Source organism: Apium graveolens, chromosome 4 (genome assembly GCF_009905375.1).
Source record: "Apium graveolens cultivar Ventura chromosome 4, ASM990537v1, whole genome shotgun sequence".
NCBI classification, from domain to species: Eukaryota; Viridiplantae; Streptophyta; class Magnoliopsida; order Apiales; family Apiaceae; genus Apium; species Apium graveolens.
Window position 1 is genome coordinate 218,525,481 of NC_133650.1, and position 8,362 is coordinate 218,533,842.

Below are 8,362 nucleotides of genomic sequence, written 5' to 3' on the forward strand. Positions count from 1 at the left end.
AAGGCTTTGATGGACTATTCTCATCCTAAGATTAATGACATTCAGTCAAACATCATCAGGCCAGCTATCAGGGCTAATACTTTTGAGATTCTGTCAAGCACGATTTAGATGATACAGAACTCAGTTCAGTTTGGGGGTTCTCCTACTGAAGACCCCAACATGCACATCAGGGATTTCATCAAAATCTGCGACACTGTCAAATTCAATGATGTGACTGAAGATGCTATCAAGCTGCAACTCTTTCCATTCTCTTTGAGGAACAAGGCTAAGTGTTGGTTAAATTCTCTACCAGCAGGGTCTATCACCACTTGGGAAGATCTGGCTCAAAAGTTTCTAAATAAATTCTTCCAAATGGCAAAGACCGCTGCAATCAGGAATGCTCTTACTCAGTTTGCTCAGCAAACTGGGGAATCTCTGTGTGAGGCGTGTGATCGATATAAGGAGATTTTAAGGAAGTGCCCACACCATGGCATGCCTGATTGGATGATTATTAACTATTTCTACAATGGATTGGGTGCTACTTCTAGACACATGCTTAATGTAGCATCAAGAGGAGCCTTGTGGGCTAAAAGCTACGATAAGCTTATAAACTGATTGAACTGATGGCTGCTAATGAGTACCGGAATCCTTCCCAGAGACTGACTCAAGGAAAGGTAGTAGGAATTTTGGAGTTGGATGCAGCAATTGCTATAGCTGCCCAACTTAAGGCTCTGACGATGAAGGTGGACACTTTAGCTAATTATGGAGTTAATCAAATCGCTAGTGTCTATGAGCTTTACGCTGATGCCCATGAGACTGATTAGTGCGCAATTTCTAGTGAATCAGCTCAATTCGTGAGCAACTTTCAGCGTTCGCAGCAACCTGTGCCAGCCACTTATCACCCCAGTTGGAGCAACACTCAGAATGCGGTTCAACAGCCTTATCAGCAGTATCCAGCTAAGCAGTAGAATCCCCCTGGTTTTTAGCAACCGCAATATGCACCAAGACAACAACTCCAGCTGCAACAAGCCAATGAAAAATCTTAATTATAGGAGTTGAAACTTATGTGCAAGAGTCAAGCCATTTCTATCAAGACCTTGGAAAATCAAATTGGGCAAATTGCCAATGCCTTGCTTAATCATTAGCCTGGTACACTACCTAGTGACACTGAAGTGCCAGGAAAGAGGGAAGCTAAGGAGCAGGTAAAGGAAATCACTTTAAGGTATGGAAAGGTTGTGAATCCCGAACAAACTCAAGTGTTGACTAAAGAAGCAGAGGCTGAGAAAGAAGTAGAGCAGCCGAAAGTAGAAGTGGAACCAAGGAAGACTACTATTAAGCACACTCCTTATGAGGGTAATACAGGGGAGAAACAGATTTATCCTCCACCGCCTTTTCCTAAACGGCTGTAGAAGAAAAAGCTGGACAAGCAATTTGAGAAGTTTTTGGAGGTGTTCAAGAAACTTCATATCAACATACCTTTCGCTGAGGCTTGAGCAGATGTCTAGTTATGCAAAGTTTACGAAAGGTATTCTCTCTCGGAAAGTGAAGCTAGATGATTTAGAGACAGTCGCTCTTAAGGAGGAATGCAATGTTGTGCTACAACAGAAGTTGCCTCCGAAGCTTAAGGATCCAGGAAGCTTCACTATTCCGTGTACTATTGGAAAAGTGTCTTTTGACAGATGCTTATGTGACTTGGGAGCTAGCATCAATCTGATGCCATTATCAATCTTCAAGCAGTTGGATTTACCTAATCCAAAACCGACTTATATGACCTTATAGTTAGTCGACCGTTCTATTATATATCTGCATGGTATTGTAGAGGATGTCTTGATAAAGGTTGATAAACTCATCTTCCCTGCTGATTTCATAATTCTTGATTTTGAGGAGGATAAGAAGATTCCCATAATCTTGGGAAGACCTTTCTTGGCGACTGGCCGAACCTTGAGAGATGTGCAGAAGGGTGAGCTCACGATGCGAGTACTGGATCAGGATGTAACTTTTAATGTGTTCAATGCTATGAAATTTCCTACGGAAAATGAGGAGTGCTTAAAGGTGGAGTTGGTCGATTCTGTAGTTACTTCAGAACTTGATCGATTGCTAAGGTCCAATGCCTTAAAGAAAGCCTTATTGGGAAATTCAGATAATGAAGATGACGAAGGTGAAGAACAATTGCAGTATTTGAATGCTTCTCCCTGGAAGAGGAAGACATATATGCCTTTTGAATCTCTTGGAATGGAGGAATTGAACAAAACTCCTAAACGCCTTAAGCCATCTATTGAGGAAGCTCCCACTCTTGAGCCTAAGCCTTTACCTGAGCATTTGAGGTATGTGTTTTTAGGTGATGCATCTACTTTGCCCGTTATTATCGCATCTGACCTTTCAGGTAGTGATGAGGAAAAGCTTCTGAGGATTCTGAGAGAGTTCAAATTGGCAATTGGATGGACTATAGCAGATATAAAAGGAATCAGCCTTTATTATTGTATGCATAAAATTCTGTTAGAGGAAGGTAGCAAGCCTACGGTCGAGCAACAAAGACGCTTTAATCCAATCATGAAGGAAGTAGTGAAGAAGGAAATTCTTAAGTGGCTAGATGCAGGAATCATCTATCCAATATCTGACAGTTCATGGGAAAGCCCGGTTCAATGTGTGCTAAAGAAAGGTGGTATTACTATGGTAGCAAATGAGAAGAATGAGCTTATTCCTACACGAACAGTTACGGGGTGGAGAGTTTGCATGGACTACAGGAAGCTGAACAAATCCACTAGGAAGGATCACCTCTCTTTGCCCTTTATTGACCAAATGCTTGATAGATTGGCTGGTCATGAGTACTACTATCTGCTGGACGGCTATTCGGGTTATAATAAGATTTGTATCGCTCCATAAGATCAGGAAAAAACTATCTTCACTTGTCCATTTGGTACTTTCTCCTTTAGACGAGTTTCCTTTGGTCTGTGTGGTACGTCAGCCACATTTGAGAGATGTATGATGGCCATTTTTCTGATATGATTGGCCAGAATGTGGAGGTGTTCATGGACGACTTCTCTGTATTTTGCGATTCTTTGGATGAATGCTTGCAAAATCTTGGACACATTCTCAAAAGGTGTGTTGAGACCAATCTGGTTCTTAATTGGGAGAAATGTCACTTTATGGTATAACAAGGCATTATTCTGGGGCATAAAGTTTCTAATAAGGGTCCTGAGGTGGACAAAGCCAAGGTGGGGGTCATTGAGAATCTGCATCCACCTATTTCTGTTAAGGGAATTAACAGTTTTCTTGGTCATGCGGGTTTCTATAGGCATTTCATCAAAGACTTCTCTAAGATTTCAAAGCCGTTGTGCAGTTTTCTAGAGAAAGATGTCCCTTTCAAGTTTGATGACGAGTGCCTTACAGCTTTTGAGACTTTGAAGAAGAGTTTAATCATGGCATCAGTCATAACTACACCTGATTGGAATGGACCTTTTGAGATGATATGCGATGCAAGTGACTATGCAATTTGAGTAGTTCTTGGAAAGAGGAAGAACAACATATTTCATGTGGTCTACTATGCTAATAAGACTCTTAATGGTGTTCAGCTGAATTATACTACTACGGAAAAAGAGCTTTTGGCTATTTTCTACGGTTTTGAGAAATTTCGATCTTATCTACTTGGAACTAATGGACAGTTTTCACTGATCACGCTGTAATTCGATATCTCGTCTCAAAGAAGGACTCGAAGCATAGATTGATTAGATGGGTTCTTTTGCTTCAAGAATTTAAACTAGAGATCAAGGATAGAAAGGGGACTGAAAATCAAGTCGTTGATCATCTCTCGCGCTTGGAAAATCCTAATGCTACTTCATTGGATAATACATTGATAAATGAGTCTTTTCCTGACGAGCAGTTGTTTGGAGTGCAAGAAGAAGAACCATGGTTTGTAGACATTGTGAACTACCTGGTGAGTAATATCATGCCTCCCGATTTATCTTGTGCTCAACGGAAGAAGTTTCTACATGAAGTGAAGTGGTATATGTGGGATGAGCCATTTCTTTTTCGTCAAGGAGCTGACCAAATCATCAGGAGATGTATTCCTTACAGCGAAACGGGGGGGATCTTGCGAGATTACCACTCAACGGCTTATGGAGGACATTATGGTGGAGAAAAGACAACAGCTCGTGTTCTTCAAGCAGGTTTCTTTTGGCCGACATTGTTTAAAGATACTCACCAGTTCGTTTTGAAATGTGATCGATGTCAAAGTGTGGGTAATATGTCCCAGAGGGATGATATGCCTCTTAATGTGCTTCTCGAGGTCGAAGACTTCGATGTTTGGGGAATTGACTTTATGGGGCCATTTGTCTCATCTTATAACAATCAGTATATCTTATTGGCGGTTGATTATGTGTCAAAATGGGTGGAAGTTAAGGCGTTGCCAACTAACGATGCGAAAGTGGTTCTTAATTTTCTTCACAAACAGATATTCATAGGGTTTTGAACTCCAAGAGTCATAATCAGTGATGAGGGGTTGCATTTTTGCAATCGCAAGTTCACTGCTATAATGAAAAAGTATAATGTGAATCATCGCATTGCTACTGCTTATCATCCTCAGACAAATGGTCAAGCTGAGGTGTCTAACAGAGAGATCAAACGCATTTTGGAGAAGGTCGTGTGTCCATCAAGGAAAGATTGGTCTTTGAAGCTTGATGAAGCTGTTTGGGTGGATAGAACAGCATAAAAGACCCCATTGGGAATGTCGCCATTTTAGTTGGTCTATGGTAAGGTGTGTCATTTGCATGTGGAGCTCGAGCATAAGGCTTATTGGGCTTTGAAGAAATTGAATCTTGACTTGGATGCGGCCGTAAAGAAGAGGATGCTTCAATTGAATGAAGTCAACAAATTTCGACTTCAAGCTTATGAGAACAACAAAATGTATAAGAAGAAAGTCAAGAGGTGGCACGATCGAGGTTTAGTGCTCTAATCATTTGTGTCGGGGCAACAAGTTCTTTTATTCAACTCTCGTCTCCGACTTTTTCTGGGGAAGTTGAAGTCAAGATGGTCAGGGTCGTTTATTGTCAAGACTATTTCCACATGGAGCGGTGGAAATTTTTGAGAATAATTCGGGCCAACCATTCAAGGTAAATGGTCAGAGGTTGAAGCATTACTATGGTGACACGGAAAACCGCGAGGTGGTTAGTGCCATTCTATTGTCCGTTTGAGCTCAAGGTTCTACATCGAGCTAGCAATGTGAAACAAGCGCTTCTTGGGAGGCAATCTAAGTATGTTGTACATTAGTAGGTAGAGGAAGCAAGACGAAAATGGAAAAACACAAAAAAAATCAGAAAAAGAAAAAAATTCAGGGCCAGCTATAGAAGTTGGGCGCGCCGCGCGCGCCGTTTTTCCAGTAGCCAAGCGCGCCTGCGCTGATCTAGCGCGTGCCCGCGCCGGTTTTCCAGAGACTAAGCATGCCCGCGCTGTCCTAGTGATAAGTGGCATTTTATACCACTTAGAACGTCTTAAAATGGCTTAAATTGGTGTCTTGAAATCAAGTATTTTGTGTATTTGATGCGTTTTTCTAGTGTTTATGCATTTCAGGGTATTAGTTGCATTTCGGAGGAGGAATCATCAAGAATAAGCCTTGGCATGTGTTCACCATTGCGAGAGGAAAAGAACGGGCAGATTACGGCGAAGAAACGGAGCAAACCTGGAAATTTTCCAGTAGGGTCCTGCGCGCCCGCACAGCAATGCTGAGCGGCCGCACAGCAGCCTTGCGCGCCCGCGCAGAAATGCTGAGCGGCCGCGCAGGGTCGGGGAAAATAATATATTGTTTTAGACTTCTACTTCTGTTTGGCTTCCAACTTCTATGTAATCTGAGTTTTATGGGACTATTATATAAGTAGATTTGAGACGTTTTTCACAGAGTATTAAGAGGGGATTATGTTTTAGATTGTGTTTTGCAAGAAGCGAAGGAGATAGGGAAGAAGACCGATTTAGCACACAGCAACGAAGAGGAAGCATATATTCTTGTGATTCTTGTTTCGTTGTAACGTTGGATGCTAGTTTTCTTGCTTTGACTTATTTACTCTTGTGACGTACTCTGTTTTAATATAATTAGTTTAGTTGTTATTTTCTTGTGTTCGTTTATCATGATTTCATATGAACCCATGATGGCGATAAGTTCTATTATGGGCTAATCGTGATCGTGGGGTTGCAACGGATTTATTATGTAATTCTTTAGTTAATTGTTTAATACTTTAGTGTGTGATGATTGCATGATATCTAGTATTGGTTGTGCGTATTCGTCTTATGTGCGTCGCGAACATATAAGATAGGGTGTTAATCTCCTGTGAAGCGACAGTGGATCTTGAGATTTAGAACTTGCCATGCTAGCATAGGTTCATGTACGTTGTGCATGATTAGTGGGTAACTCTAACAGTTTTATTTGCCCTATGTAATCAAAAGGAATAACTTGTGCTTAAATCGTTGTGTTGTCAATTTCTGTAGACATATAGGAACTCAACATAATTGATGACTATTCAACTTCTATCTTAATTGTGGATGCTTGGTAGAATGGTATTAGTACAATAAAAGTTGGCTTTTATCAGTTTCGTGTTATTCGATTAATATCATCACTGTCACATGCTAAAGGTAATAACTATGGCTATAGAAGGAAGTAATAATGAAGTTGTGATCTCATGAGTGTTTTATTATTGATAAATTGCAGTGTTAGTTAAGTGGTTAATTAAGTAGTTAATTATAGTTAATATTTAATCAACAATTTTAAGTGTTATTATCTTAACATTGAGAAGTAATCTTACATTGGTGAGTGAGTTAAATTAGACAATAACTTAGTCTGAGTCTCTGAGGGAACGTATTAGAAAGTATTCTATATTACTTGCGAACGCGTATACTTGCGTGAATATTAGTGCGTAATTTCGCCCTAACAAGTTTTTGGCGCCGCTGCCGGGGACTCGGCGTAGTTGTTTAGTTTATGTACTTACCATCATTGGTCATTAGGACTCAGTGATTAGGACGTAGTAGTTAATTACTCTTTTCGGTTGTGTTTCAGGTACTTTAGTGCGTTTATGCAAACTCGTTCTCGTGCTCGCAAGAGGACCTTAGATACAGCTGAGGAGAAAGACGAAGTTCTTGATACACCGGAGAAGTTAGATTTTGAGGATTCGGATTCAGGAACTGAGCAGAAAGAACCAGTAAACATGGGAGATCATATTGTTCAAGCTGATCCAGCTCTTATGGATTTTTCTTGGCCTAAAATTGATGACATTCAGTCAAGCATCCTTCATCCGGTTATTCAAGCCAACACCTTTGAAATCAAGCCGGGCACTATTCAGATGGTGCAGAATTCTGTTTCTTTTGGAGGAGCGGCAATTGAAGACCCCAACATGCACATAAGGAATTTTGTCGAGATCTGCAGCACTTTTAAGTATAATGGCGTGACTGATGAGGCTATCAAGTTGAGGCTTTTCCCATTCTCACTGAGGGATAAGGCTAAAGACTGGTTACATTCTGAACCAGCTGGGTCAATCATTACGTGGCAAGATCTTGCGCAAAAGTTTCTGGTGAAGTTTTATCCAATGGCAAAGACTGCTGCTATGAGGAGTGCTCTCACTCAGTTTGCGCAGCAACCTACAGAATCTATGTGCGAGGCTTGGGAACGCTACAAGGAAATGTTGAGAAAATGTCCACATCATGGAATGCCGGATTGGATGGTAATCACTGGTTTTTATAATGGTTTGGGGGCTCAATCTCGGCCCATGCTTGATGCAGCAGCTGGAGGCGCCTTATGGGCTAAAAGCTATACTGAGGCGTACAATCTTATTGAGACGATGGCTGCAAATGAGCATCAAAACCCAACTCAGAGGATGACATCAGGCAAGGTAGCAGGTATTCTGGAAGTTGATGCAGCCACCGCTATTGCAGCCCAGCTCCAAGCGCTATCAATGAAGGTTGATTCTTTGGCTACGTATGGAGTTAATCAAATAGCTATGGTTTGTGAGCTTTGTGCAGGTTCTCATGCTACGGATCAGTGTTCTCTTGTCAATGAATCTGTTCAGTATGTGAATAATTATCAGCGACAACAACAGCCTGTGCCAGCAACCTATCATCCTAACAACAGAAATCATCCAAATTTCAGCTGGGGAAATAATCAGAATGCTATTCAGCCACCATATCAACAAGGAGTGAGTAAACAGTTTAACCCACCTGGATTCCAGCAACCACAGCAGTATGCTACAAGACAATCATATCCTCAACAGGGAAGTGCAGCTGCACCTACTAGTGCTGATTTTGAGGAACTTAAGCTGTTGTGCAAGAGTCAGGCGGTTTCTATCAAGACCTTGGAAAATCAAATCGGTCAATTAGCCAATGCAGTGCTCAATCATCAACCTGGCAC

The 8,362-nt window shown here is 41.3% G+C and overlaps 2 non-coding genes across 2 annotated transcripts; both read right to left on the reverse strand.

Annotated features, from left to right (window-relative positions):
- Nucleotides 1–366: 366 nt before the first annotated feature.
- Nucleotides 367–473, reverse strand: LOC141722825 (small nucleolar RNA R71). Its single transcript, XR_012575825.1, has one exon. It is a non-coding gene; the product is annotated as a small nucleolar RNA R71 (small nucleolar RNA).
- Nucleotides 474–7,559: 7,086 nt separating this feature from the next.
- LOC141722424 (small nucleolar RNA R71) lies at nt 7,560–7,666 on the reverse strand. Its single transcript, XR_012575443.1, has one exon. It is a non-coding gene; the product is annotated as a small nucleolar RNA R71 (small nucleolar RNA).
- Between the last annotated feature and the right edge of the window lie 696 nt (nt 7,667–8,362).